This window comes from Neofelis nebulosa, chromosome 18 (assembly GCF_028018385.1).
Source record: "Neofelis nebulosa isolate mNeoNeb1 chromosome 18, mNeoNeb1.pri, whole genome shotgun sequence".
Classification (NCBI taxonomy): Eukaryota; Metazoa; Chordata; class Mammalia; order Carnivora; family Felidae; genus Neofelis; species Neofelis nebulosa.
This window is the reverse complement of record NC_080799.1, coordinates 7,288,387-7,302,797: the sequence shown is the minus strand read 5'-3', so window position 1 is coordinate 7,302,797 and position 14,411 is coordinate 7,288,387. Positions and strand designations below refer to the sequence as shown.

At 42.4% G+C, this 14,411-nt stretch overlaps 1 protein-coding gene across 7 annotated transcripts in view; it reads left to right on the top strand.

The window, feature by feature from the left end:
* The first annotated feature begins 14 nt into the window (after positions 1 to 14).
* LOC131501144 (NXPE family member 3-like) overlaps positions 15 to 14,411 on the top strand; it is a 72,692-nt gene continuing 58,295 nt past the window's right edge. For 6 of the 7 annotated variants that reach the window (XM_058710872.1, XM_058710875.1, XM_058710873.1 and 3 more), the window contains exon 1: positions 15 to 209. The gene's annotated coding sequence lies outside the window, so the exon portion shown is untranslated. Of the gene's footprint in view, positions 210 to 4,772; positions 4,869 to 14,411 lie in introns of all 7 variants that reach the window. The other variant, XM_058710870.1, reaches the window with a different exon arrangement.

Below are 14,411 nucleotides of genomic sequence, written 5' to 3'. Positions count from 1 at the left end.
TGCGCCTGCGCGCAGAGGGCTCGGCGTTTTCTATGAGCTGGGGTTGCACTTGAGAGTGTGACAGCGAGTGAGAGAATAAAGTGAAATGCAGAGTGAAGAGCTATTCAAATGCCATTTTTATACCTACTCCAGGCAGCTCTCTGTTTAAGACAGGGGTTTGTTCCCAAAGCGGCTTTTCCTCCTGGGATTCTGTGAGGAACGGTGTGATGGTGAGTCGAGTCCCCCGCCTCCTCCCCTCAGGCAAAGCAGTCGTGGTGCTGTCTTGTCTAGTCTGTGCCAGGAAACATTAGCAACAGTACTTTGAAGTCACTTTTTAATACATGAGTGTCACATCGAAAGTTTTTGTTTTAATATAAATAGTTTCTGGGCCCGCAATACCAATGTGACCGAGAAAGTGCTGGTGAAGTAAAATGAAGGATGATTCTAGAAATAAGTACTTTTTGGTGATAAGATGGGGGAATTGGCGCCCTCGGTGCGTTGCTGATGGGGCCGTGAAATGATGCCACTTCTATGGAAAACCCATCAACGGTTCCTGGAAAAGCCAAATACAGAGTTAGTTCCATGAGCAGTTCCACTCCTAGATGGATACCTAGGAGACTTGAAAACATGTCCACGCAAAAACTTGCACACAAATATTCTTAATAACCTAAGGATGGAAACCACGCAAATATCCATAAACTGAACAACAGAGAAATAAAACGTGGCGTATCCATGCAGTGGACTCTCATGCAGCCATAAAAAGGAATGGCGTATTGGTAAATCCTACAGCATGGATAAACTTTGGAAACATGAACCCTGAGTGAAAGCAATCAGATACACGAGGCCACATAGAGTATTTTGCTGTTTATGCGAAATGTCTAGACGAGGCAAATCCGTAGAAGCAGATTAGAGGTTGCCAAGGGCAGAGGGGAGAGAGAAATGGGGGGGGGGGGTGACTGCTACTTGGTGATGGAAATGTTCTGGAATGATAGAGTGATGAGTGATGGTGGTTCCGCAGTCTGAATGTAATAAAACCACTGAATTGTGCACTTTATTTTTAAAAATATTTATTTATTTTGAGAGAGTGAGCAAGTGGGGGAGGGACAGAGAGAGAGAGAGAGAGAGAGAGAATCCCAAGCAGGATCCACGCTGTCAGCACGGAGCCTGATGTGGGGATCAAACTCATGAACTGTGAGATCATGATCTGAGCCGGATCGGGTGCCCCTAATTTGTACACTTTAAAATGGTGAGGGGCGCCTGGGTGGCGCAGTCGGTTGAGCGTCCGACTTCAGCCAGGTCACGATCTCGCGGTCCGTGAGTTCGAGCCCCGCGTCAGGCTCTGGGCCGATGGCTCGGAGCCTGGAGCCTGTTTCCGATTCTGTGTCTCCCTCTCTCTCTGCCCCTCCCCCGTTCATGCTCTGTCTCTCTCTGTCCCAAAAATAAATAAAAAACGTTGAAAAAAAAAAAATTTTAAAATGGTGAATATTGGAGTATGTGAATTGCATCTCAATAAAATAAAACTAAGTACTGTTACTTGAGGAGAAGGTTAATTAGAGAAGATGAATGCATTTTATTTCAAACGAGGTATGTTTAGAGGAGCCTTGGTGGCTCAGTTGAATTTCCAACCCTTGATTTCAGCTCAGGTCAGGATCCCAAGGTTGTGGAATTGAGCCCTGTGCTGAATGTGGAGCCTGCTTAAGATTCTCCCTCTGCCCCTCTCCCCTACTCTCACTAAAATAAAATAAAATAAAATAAAGTATGTATAACAAAATTTAAATTGGGAGGAGGGTGTAGAGAGACAAAGTTGTGTGGAGATGCTTAATTTGCAAAGGCTTCCCTTGGCCTTAGATATTGACAATACTTCGTAGCGTCATTTTCTTTAACTTACTGTTCAGGGCATTTTCATCCATACGCTTACTTCTCCCTCTCATTAACCACCCCGTAATAGTGTCTCTATTTTGCAGATGAGGAAGTGCAAATTTAAGAGAGGTTGAGCCCTGCTCACAGGCACCCAAGTGGGCAAGTGGCAGAGCCAGATTCCAGTCTAAGTTTGCTGACACTGAGTCTGATGCTTTTCTATTACTCCATTGGCCAACTATGTTTATTGTTATTTTTTAAAGCTACATTTAACTTTACCACAGAAATTCCCTATTTTCCTTTTTCTTTATGCAGAGAAGCCCCTCGCAAAACGATGTTCATCAGCCATCATCAGAATTGTTTCATTTTCACAAATCATAGTACCCATGTAGAGAGCAAAGTTTCTCGTTCTTTCATTCAACCAATGTTTATTGAGCACCTTCTGTGTACTAGACACTCTTCTTGGAATTGGAGATACGGCAGTGAATAAAAACGATTTTTTGGGGACGCCTGGGTGGCTCAGGCATCTGACTTCGGCTCAGGTCATGATCTCACAGTTTGTGGCTTCAAGCCCCACCTTGGGCTGTGTGCTGACAGCTCCAAGCCTGGATGGAGCCTGCTTCAAATTCTGTGTCTCCCTCTTTCTCTACCCCTCCTATGCTCGTACTCTGTCTTTCTCTCAAAAATAAATAAACATTAAAAAATTAAATTAAAAAGACATTTTGTATTGTTGTCAAGAAAAGTGAGGGAGAGGGTGAGCCAGATAATGAGTAAGAAGATGTTAAGTTATCAAGAAGTGCTATGAGGAAAAATAAAGCAGGCTTCCATTTCCATTCAGTTCAAAAAACATGAAAAACAAAATAATGTATTATTTAGGGATTTATCTATTATCTAGCTACCTATCTCAAAATGATAAAGATCAAGGGAATGATTTTTATTTTTATTTAAAAAAATGTTTTTAATGTTTTATTTATTTTTGAGAGAGAGAGAGAGAGTATGAGCAGGGAAGGGGCAGATAGAGAGAGGGAGGGAGACAGAATCCACGAAGCAGGCTCCAGGTTCTGAGCTGTTAGCACAGAGCTTGATGTGGGGCTCGAACCCATGAACCATGAGATCATGACCTGAGCCAAAGTCAGATGCTTAATCGACTGAGCCACCCAGGCACCCCTCAAGGGAATGAGTTTTAAAACTGGAATAATGGTTACTTCTGGAATAGAGAAGGGGTTGGGATAGAAAGAGACACAAAAGGTTTCAAATTCATATATTGATCCCCAAATTAATATATTGACCCTGATTCCATTTTGATGATATTTGGATGTAGGGATATTGGGAAGTGCTTATGTCATGAGAGTGGTACCCTCTTGAATGGGATTAATGCCCTTTTAAGATATATCCCAGAGACCCCTCCCCCCTTTTGCTATGTGAGCACACAGCACAGATGGCAGTCTGTGAAGCAGGAAGCAGGCCTCCACCAGACTGTAGGATCTGCTAGTGCCTTGATCTTGGATTCCTAGTCTCTAGAACTGTGAGAAATAAATGTTGTTGCTTATAAACCACCCAGTTCTGTATATTCAGCTCTATAGCAACCAGAATGGACTATGGCGGTAATATTCTATTTCTTAGGTTCTAAGTCTCTGCTTCTGTGTCCTCTGTGTGTGTGTGTGTGTGTACATATATACACACTTTTTAAAAAATTTTAATGTTTATTTATTTTTGAGAGACAGCACAAGTTGGGGACGGGCAGAGAGAGAGGAAGACACAGAATCCAAAGTGGACTCCAGGCTCTGAGCTGTTAGCACAGAGCCCGATGCCGGGCCCCAAACCTGCAAACCATAAGATCATGACCTGAGCCGGGGCGCCTGGGTGGCTCAGTCAGTTAAGCATCCAACTTCAGCCCAGGTCACGATCTCGCGGTCCGTGAGTTTGAGCCCCGCGTCAGGCTCTGGTCTGATGGCTCAGAGCCTGGAGCCTGCTTCTGATTCTGTGTCTCCCTCTCTCTCTGCCCGTCCCCTGTTCATGCTCTGTCTCTCTCTGTCTCAAAAAATAAAAGTTAAAAAAAAAATTAAAAAAAAAAAAAGATCATGACCTGAGCCAAAGTTGGCCGCTCAACCAACTGAGTCACCCAGGTGCCCCCATATACACTTTTTAATACATGAAAGATTTGATAGTCTTAAAAATCGTAAAAAAATTAAGTAGGTCACGGCACCTGACCTGATTTGCCTCAGTCAATTAAGTGTCCAACTCTTGGTTTTGGCTCAGGTCACGATCACCATTCATGAGATCGTGCCCCACGTGAGGCTCCATGCTGACAGCACAGAGCCTGCTTGAGATGCTCTGTCTGCCTCTCCCCATTTGTGTTGTCTCCTTCTCTCTCAAAATAAAGATACAAACTTTAAAAAATAAAAAAAATAAATAAAGTAGGTCTTATGACCCCACAATTTTACCCCAAGGTATATACCCAACAGAAAATGTGTGCATATATCTGCCCAAAGACAGTAGATTGTGTCACATTCACATAATGGAGCACTATTGATCAATGAGAAGGAATGAACTAAACCATACACAACAACATAAATGAATTGCACAAACTTGATATCTAGTGAAATAAACGAATCACAAAAGAGTAAATTCTGTGTGATTTCATTTACGTAAAGTACCAAAACAGGCAAAGCAATCTATGTTGTAGAAATCAGGATGGTAGTTATCCATGGGGGAAAGGTTGAGACTGGACAAGAGGGATGCTTCCAGTACTTGGTAATAGTATTTCTTGGTCTGGATGTTAGTGTCCTGTGTGTGTTCAGTTTGTGAAAAATTGGTGAGCTGTACACTTGTGATATGTGAACTTTTCATGTATATATGTTTGAATATTACAAAACAAAGTTGAGTGAGAAGATAGAGAAGGTCAGGGTGGTGATGGGTGTGCTGTTTTACACCAGGTGGGCAGGACTGGCCTCTCATGAGGAGAAAACTGAGCAGAAACCCAAGGGAGTGAACCATGTGGGTATCTACATACCTGGGGGTAGAATATTCTGGTGAGTGCTCATCTAGCTTGTCTTAGACTGAGTTCTTTGAAGATAAGCACCTGGTATACCTTTGAAATTCCAGTGTTTACCTCAGCACCTACCACATTGCTAACCTGCAAATTGAATAATTTGTTTTTGGTATATTGTCCTAGTCACTTCTAGCACTTCCTTCTGGTTTTATTATTATTTTTTTATTTTTTTTAATGTTTATTTATTTTTGAGACAGAGACAGAGCATGAGCGGGGGACGGGTAGAGAGAGAGAGGGAGACACAGAATCTGAAGCAGGCTCCAGGCTCCAAGCTGTCAGCACAGAACCTGATGTGGGGCTTGAACTCACGAACTGTGAGATCATGACCTGAGCTGAAGTTGGATGCTTAACTGAATGAGCCACCCAGGCGCCCCACTTCCTTCTGGTTTTAGAGACTTTTTTTTTTTTTTTTTTTTTTTTTTTTTTTTTGGCCTCATGGTCCCTTAATTCTGCTCTGTACCCTTCCATGGTACTTTCTTCTTTTGGAAAGGAGGGAACAAATCCTGAGATGTAAAATGTTTATACCCAGCTGTTTCCAAATAATCTCAGACCTTCCTCTCTCTGCCTGGAAACCACATGTTCCTTTATTTACCCCCAACTTGACCCCTCCCAACACACATACTTTGTCCCACCAGGATCTAAGTGGCTCCCATTTCTAGTCTAATGCTTACTATACTTCACTGCTACTCTTTGTTTACCTGCCTAGCTCACTTACAAGCTGAGCAGCATGGGGTCAAGTCTTTGATGTTTTCAACATGTTATTCCCAAAGCATGTGACTATTACCCTGCAGTCTTTAAAAAGTGCTGGTTGAATGGATGTGCCAGGGTTAAGATCCAGGAAGAATAGAGTTGGGGTTTGGAAGTCTGTTGATGGTTATATATAATACATAACATATTTTAAAATATTTTATTTCTTAAAATCCCTTCCCCTTCTGTCTGTAGAGAGAGAGATTTATTTTAAGGAATCTCAAGCAAATCACACTGGCAAGTAGGAAATCTGTAGGGTGGGCCAGCAGGAAGAGTTGATGTTGCACCTTGAGTCTGAAACCTGCAGGACACAAGGCTAGAACTCGGAGGTTTTATGTTATTACAGGAATTCTGGAGAATTCCTTCTTTTCTGAAAAAGCTTGATCTTTTCTTATAAGGTCTTCAATTGATTGGGTAAGGCCCACCCGCATGGTGGCATTTAATCTGTTTTGTTCGAAATTAAATATTCATCATATCTTAAAAAATGCTTTCACAGTGTAGGGGAGGCAGATTTTTACCTTTGCCCTCCTAGGGTCTTTGGCTGGGTCTGATGATTAAATTAACATAAGACAGGAGAAAAGTATACACATTTATTTAATGCAAGTTTTACATGACTAGGAAGCCTTCATAAGGAAACAGAGACTGAAAGAAGTGACAAAACCTTTTATACTAGGTTGAACAAAGGAAGACAGTTGTGGAAAACTAAACTGTGTGTGGGTGGTAAAGGAAGATAAGAAGAATTATTTTAATGAGGTCTGTTTTACAGAATTCTCTAGTCACAATTTCCTGTCCTTGATAATTAAGAATGTTACTTGCCCTCTGATACAGGGAGGACATCTAAGGGCCTTACCATCTGTTTTCAAGAAGAAAAGGAGGAGAGTCAGAGTGCCTTTCTTATAACTGCTGTTTAAGTACCTTTAGCTCATAATAATTTTTATGTCACAGAGACATATTTTGGGGTGACATACGATAATTTCCTTCAACAGCAACATCTAGACTGATGTTTGACCAAACCAATGGGTACCATAGCCTAGGCAAGTTGACACATAAAGTGAACCATCACATCCACAAAAGCCAAAGATGGTGGGTGCCCCTTTGCTGTGATGGTCTCTGTGGCAGCATTCATACCTGGGACTGCAGTTGTGGGTAATCCTTTCCCACTGGCTTTCCCTTGTCTCCATCCAGGAGTCTTATGGGATAACTGAGCAAAGGGGAAGGAATGTGCTTTGTAAGTACATATCTTGAGGAAGCACTGGTGAGCCAGAAGGGGAGGAGACACTTGAATGTCTGGAGCACTACAGCCTATGAGTGCTGGGAGCCCATATAAAGTTGGAGAGTCCACTTCCTTGGCTTTCTATGGCCAAGAGACAACAAAGCCCATCTAATAATACACAGGCTCAAGCCACTTCGATTCTCAAATTTAGTAGTATGTGAAAAAACAAAAAGAAGCAAAAGCAGGGTTCCAAAATTGTGCTATGATTGAAATGGTTGCACTTGAGAAATGAATGCTTTTAACACAGAGATATTACAAAGCTTTATGATTTTGACAGTCATGCAATAATTGCCAGGTTTACAAAGTTAATCTGAGAAGCAGAGTGCTATGAGACACCAGTTAAGTTGTAATCTGAAAGTCTCCTTCCTTTCTGGTGGGCATGTCTCTGACTGAATATATAACCAACACCCTTTAGAAGGAATGTTCAAAACCTACATTTGAGGCTTTCATGAATGTGAAGCCCAGGCAAAAAGTCCCTCTCAGCCTGGGCTAGGCTCCCGATACAGCTTTAACATGCCTCAATTTCTTGTTATTTTTATGGCCTTAAGGAGGGGGTCCCAGACAGAATTAATAACGTGGTCATGAGTCACATCCTTAGCCCTGGCTTCATACTTTTTTTCCAGTTATAGATTTACCCTCAACTGAATTTATAATTACTTTTAGGACGTAAGTTTTTCCCCTAAGGCTAGAAAGGATTAATTCATTCATTACAGAGCTACTACTAGACATTGTTCTAGAGGTTGTGGGTAGAACAAAGCTGTCTATCGTCATGGAGCTGATACTCTAGTAGATGGAGACAGAAAATAAGCAATACATATAAAAGGAAAATTAAGTAGCGTGTTAGAAGATGATAAGTGGTATAGGAAAAAAATCATCAGGGTAAATGGGATCCAGAGTGTGGAGGTAAGAGGGGACCTGCTGCTCTATTAAATAGGGTGGTCCTGGTAGGTTTCACTGAGGAGACATTGAGAAGACTCCGGCAAAGACTGGAAGGAGGTGAGGGAGTCAGCCTGGAGGAAATGGGAAAGAGTATCCATGGAAGAGGTAACGAATACAAAGGCTCGGTGTGTGTGCATATGAATGCGCTTATCTGATATACTTGAGAATTAGCAAAGAAGCCAATATGGTTGAAACTAAATGATCAAGTGGAGAGTAGTAGGAGTAGTAGGAGACAAGTTCAGGGAGGTAATGGAGGCCAGAACATGTATAGCTATATAGGAATTTGGTTTTTCTTCTGATTTGTTGTCAACTCCCCCCCCCCCCCATTATTATGCCCCGTAGGAGACTTTTTAGATTTTTATTTTCCTAATTGCTACCCTCTCATGAAATTTTAATACCATAGATATAGCTTCTATTTATCTATGTACTGTGGCCCTTTGGAGGGCTAGAAACCATTATAATATCCAAGATTTTTTCACCCCCTGCTCCCCAAAAAACAACTTTCATCCCCTTGGAGATGATATTGTTCCTGTTGAGAATGCATGCTGAGTGAAATAGGGACTCACCAGGGAGTTTAAACAGAGGAATGACATGATCTTACTATTAAAAGGATCATTCTGGATGTTCTGTTGAGAAAAGGCTATAGGAAAGTAAGTGCGGAAGCAAGAAGACCAATTAAGTAAGAGATTATGGTGACGTTGACCAGGGTAGTAGTAGTGGAGGTATTGAGAGGTAGTCAGATTATAAATATATCTTGAAGGTGAAACCAATAGGATTTCCTGAAGCATTGAGTGTAGGATGTGAGAAAAAATAAAGCAATAAGAATGATTTTTAAGGTGTTTGGCCTGAGCCACTGTAAGGATGGCATTATCAACTTAGTGGGAAAAGATAAGGTTAGAGTAGTTAATTTAGAGGGCAGTTGGTGGTGGAATCAGTTCATTTTTGCCCATATCTATCTGGTATGTATCCAAGTGGAGATTTTGAGTAGGCAGATAGAAGAGTCTGGAAATCAGGAAGGAGTTCTGTGCTAGAAATATAAATTTGGGAGCTATTGGTTAATAGATGGCCATGATATTGGATAAGCTAAACAAGGGAGTGAATGTAAATAGAGAAGAGAATCAAAGTCTGATCCCTGGGGCATGCCAACATCAAGAGATTGTGAGAAGAGGAGGAATCAGTGAAGGAGTCTGGGAAGGAACAATTTACCAATTGTTAGGTTAGAGGAAACCAGGAAAGTGAGGTGTCCTGGAAAACAAGTGAAGAGTATATATCAGGGGGGAGTGAGTGATCAGCTGGTGCAGACACTGCTGATAGGTGCTGAGAACCATCAGTAGGTGATTGATTGTTGGATTATGTGCTATGAAGGTCATTGATAATTTCAAGGACAGTTTCAGTGGAATGGTCAGAACAGAGTCTGATATAAGATTAAGAGAATGGGAGTGGAGAAATCAATTGCATTGAGTAAAGTCATATACTTTTAAGAGTTTTACTGCAAAGGAATCAAAGAAAAGGGGCAGTAGCTGGTAGAAGGATTAATCAGTGGATTAATCACTAGATTAATCAGTGATTAGAGCAGACCTTGGTGATCAATGGGGTCAAGGGAAGGTTTTGTCAAATTGAGAGAATAAAAGCATAGTTCTATGCTGTTAGGAATAACTCAGAAGCAGTTGGGGGGGGGGCGGGTGGTGATGTAGGAGAGAGCAAAGAAAATTTCTGGGGCAATAGCCTTGTGAAATTGAGGGAGGATGGGGTCTAGTGAAGGATGGTCTTTAGATAAGAATATGGACGGTTCATTCATGGCAACTGATGGGCAGGCTGGTTATATGGACACAGATGCTGATAGTAGCTGGATAGAAATGCGGGTGGGGGAGTCTGTGAAATATTTTCAGAATTGGGGACTACAGCCATTGCCTAGGAGAGAGGGGGAGATGATGTATTTGGAGTTTGAAGACACAGGCCCAGGTGTGAAATGGTCATCCCAGAAAGAGTGACTAAGGAAGGTGGATGACAGCATCGTCGGTGGAGAGCAGCTCACGGAAGTGAAAGGCTGTGGTGTTGAAAGATTCACCCACATGGATTTTGAAATTGCTGAGTGTTAGGACAGGTAGGGAATTGGAGAGAGTGACACTGAGCCAGGAGCTGACATTGTTTAGAAATGAGGGAGGAGGGTTGTTGGCAGATAACAGGAGCAACTTGCGGTAGGATCTGAAAGGCCCTGAGCAGTTATGAGCCTGAGTCCCTTGCAGGTCAAGGCAGTGGAGCTAGGAATGTGGCAGGTGAGGGTGGGCAAATGTGGCCTCAGAGGCATGGCACAGTGAGCTGGAAAGCCAAGGCTCAGGGCCAGCCAGTCAGCAGCAAGTGACCAAGCCGACTGGGAGCTAGAGTAAGGAAGGGCTCTCCTGCCTTCATTAGAGGGTGAGTGTGATTGGGGCAAGCATCTGTATTTAAACGATCCTAATGGTAAGATGGAGATGTGTAAATTCCCAGAGCTCCTGGTGCACATGATCCTATAGGGCCTGAATGGATGGGAGTCCGGTTGGCACCACTGTGAACTTGTTAAACAACAATTTCTTGCATTTGTGGAGTTACAGCCCTGTATTACTTGTATTTGAAAATATCAGCTCATCCTCATTCTCTATTCAGTCCCTCAAACCTCAGCTCAGGGCTGTCATTAGAATTTAGCCCCTTGCCTTGCAAACTAAGATTATGTTCATAAACTGGGGCTTTATTTTCTCAAAATTGGGCAAAACAAAATCAAATAAAATTCAGGTCCACAAATCCAGTATCATCTCTTTCCCAATTACCCCTCCCTCTCCATCATCCCCACCTCCCTTACCATAAAACCACCCATGAGAGGTAAGGAAGCCAAATTAGGGGACCCTTTCTTTTCTCTCCTCAAATAAATGACAATGTAGCCACTGCAGAAGGAATAAAGGCCTGGGCAAGTCTTGGCAGATACTCCAAAGAGAGGAAGGGTGGGAGACCAGAAAGGGGCTAAGATGGAGGTGGGATGGTAATATGAACCCAGAGGGGTGTATGCTAGATCATGGGGTTCAACCAAGTTCTAAATCGTCTCAGGGACAGAGGGGGTTGGACCCATCAAGGAGAACTTTCCTGGGTTGGACATGGGAGAGAGTCCTTTCTGATTCTGACTTTTCCCTTGAAAACTCTTCCCAAGTTGATTAGATTGTAATGAAGATATGAGTTAATATTATTTCATGATTCTTTAACGTTTTCATCACCAATGACCCCCTTTGTTATGGACTAAATGTCTCCCCTCATCCCCTTTTATATGTTGCAATCCTAAATGTGATGGTAGTAGGTGGAGCCTTTGGGAGGTGGTGAGGTCCTGAGGGTGGAGCCCTGTGAGTGGGATTAGGGCCACAATAAGAAGAGACTGGGGAGAGCTTCCTTCTTGTCTCTTTTCTCTACCACATGAGGATAAAACTAGAAGTCAGCAGTCTCAACTCAAAAGAGGGCTTTCACCAGAACCTGACCATCCTGGCACTCTGATCTTGGACTTCCAGGCTCCAGAACTAAATTTCTGTTGTATATGAGCCACCCAGGCTATGGTACTTTGGTACAGCAGCCAGGACTGAGACACCCTATTTTTAGTCTCTTTTTACAACATTATAATATGATGTAACCTTTCCCCCATTTTTGTTTCAAATTTATTAAAATTTTTCATTTCTGTTTCCAGTATCATTGGATACCTTCAACATCCATTTCTACTAAGTATTTTATTTAAAAATTTTTTTTAATGTTTATTTATTTTTTGAGAGAGAGAGAGACAGAGTTGAAAAGGGGAGGGCAGAGAGAGAGGTAGACACAGAATCTGAAGCAGGCTCCAGGCTCCGAGCTGTCAGCACAGAGCCTGATGTGGGGCTCAAGCTCACAAACCGTGAGATCATGACCTGAGCCAAAATCAGTTGCTTAACCGACTGAGCCACCCAAGTGCCCTTCTACTAAGTATTTTAAATACTTCAGATAGTTCACAGACCCCACTGTGGGACCCCGACTGCCTAATTTCCTTTGTGACTGTCATTTACTCTACTGCCTGGGTTGGTTCCTGTGTGTTGTCAGTCCTGTCCATATTACTATTGCTTTTCATCAGAGCTGACTTCATGGGTGCTCAAACTGTACAGTCACACAGGGTCCCATGCTCAGAAGGGCCTGTGCTGGGTTTAATGCTGTGCTGTCCCCATCTTGAAATTTGTAATAATTTTTGAACAAAGGGCCCCACATTTTCATTTTGTACAGGGCCCCCACATGTTGTAGTTGGTCCTGCCAGTCACGACTGGGAGAGGTCCTGGGGCTGGTTGGGGGCATAGCCCTGAATTACTCTGACAGGCTGCTCAAGACTATGGCAGGAGGGAGGGAGACTTCCACTTTCTCACCATCCATATCTCAGACCCACTTTGTTTCCTTGAGTTAAAAAATTATAAACATGAAATCACTGCTTCACTATATACTAATTTGGATGTAAATTTTAAAAAATAAAAAATAAAGTTAAATTATAAAAAAAAAAGTGACACGGATGGTTTAAGGACAGATTTACATTTACAGATTTGTGGCTATATTTCTAAAAATCATAAAATGTCTAATGTCACTTTATTGTAATAAGGATTTTTTTAAGTAAAAAAAAAAATTTATAAACATGAGGGGTGCCTGCGTGGCTCAGTCAGTTAAGCGTCCAACTCTTGATTTCAGCTCAGGTCACGATTGCAGGGTCATGGGATCTAACCCCTGTCAGACCCTGTCAGAACCGGCTTAGGATTCTCTCTCTTTCCCTCTCTCTCTGCCCCTTCCCTGCTCATGCTCAATCTCTCTCTCTCTCTCTCTCTCTCTCTCTCTCTCTCTCTCTCCCTCTCCCCCTCTCCCTCTCCCTCTCCTCCTCTCTAAATAAACTTAAAAAAAAATTGTAAATATGGACACAGATTCCCTCTTGCCTCTTTATTTGGAAAACCCTGCCACAAATTCTGTGCCTGTTGCTTTCATTTTTGTTTCCTTGTGCTTTATTTCATTTCCTCCCAACCAAGTGTGTTCGTGGTGCAAACAGGCAAGAGTTGTTCTTGGTGGGGACCCTGTTCACCACCTCCCATGCCCCTTTTTGCCCCCACCAGGCAGGCAGCCATGCACTCCTGCACAATTCCTGCTGCTGTCTTTGAACTTTCTGCCTCCAAATGCACTAAGGGCCCAAAGTGGTAAAGGGTAGAAGGGAAAGGAGATCGAAGGAGAAGGAATGGAGAGGAGGAGAGCGGGGGGGGGGGGGGGGGGGGGGGGGGGGATGAAAGGAAGAGAGAAGCAAAGGCCGAGTAGCTGAGGGTTGGGAAGTGCTTGGGATGAGACCCCTTTAAACTTATTTTATTTCTTAGAGAGAGAAAGAGAACAAGTCAGGGAGAGGGGCAGAGGGAGAGAGAGAATCCAAAGCAGGCTCCACGTATATATACGTATACATATATATAGAGAGAGAGGGAGACAGAGGGAGAGAGAGGGAGATTGTGCATACTATTTGATTATTTGGCCTACCGAAAATTCAACTATGTACACACATATATTCAACTACCCATTTAAAAGAGCTACCTAGGGGGTACCTGGGTGGCTTAGTTGGTTGGCTGTCTGACTCTTGATCTCAGCTCAGGTCTTGATCTCAGGGTCATGAGTTTGGGCTCCATGCTGGGCATGAAGCTTACTACAATAATAAAATAGAGTAGAATAGAATAGAATAAAAAAATAAAACTACCTAATATTCAGTCATTTAATTTATGTAATTTAATAATTTCCTATTGTACACCTGGTTATTTAAATTGTTTTCAATTTTCATTTTTATTTTTAAAAAAAATTTTTTTTTCAACGTTTTTTATTTATTTTTGGGACAGAGAGAGACAGAGCATGAATGGGGGAGGGGCAGAGAGAGAGGGAGACACAGAATCGGAAACAGGCTCCAGGCTCCGAGCCATCAGCCCAGAGCCTGACGCGGGGCTCGAACTCACAGACCGCGAGATCGTGACCTGGCTGAAGTCGGACGCTTAACCGACTGCGCCACCCAGGTGCCCCAATTTTCATTTTTAAACAGCATGGACTGAAATTTCTTGTGCATATCCAGGATATGCACTTTCTAGATAGGATAACTTTCTAGAAGGAGCATTTTAAAGGATGGCAGTCCACAGTGTAGAGTAGTGGCAAAAGCATGTATTAAAAACACTTATATGCTCTGTAATTTAGTTACATCATTTAGTCCCTCTGTAACTCTGTTTTCTGCATCTATAAAATGAAGGTGATAGCATACTGCTTCATGGGCAGCTGTGAGGATTGAAAGAACTAATAACACACTTAGCCTAGTGTCTGGAACATGATAAGAGCTCAATAAATGTGAGCTATTATTACTGCCAGACAGCTCTTTCAAAAAGTTGCGCAAATTACACAGCACCCTATACTATGATATACTCTCACTTGAATTAATGTTAGATATTATCCTCCTTTTAAATTAGTGATTCTCAACTTTGCCTATACATAGGAATCATGTGGGGAACCTTAAAAAATACTGATACCCTGGTCCCACTC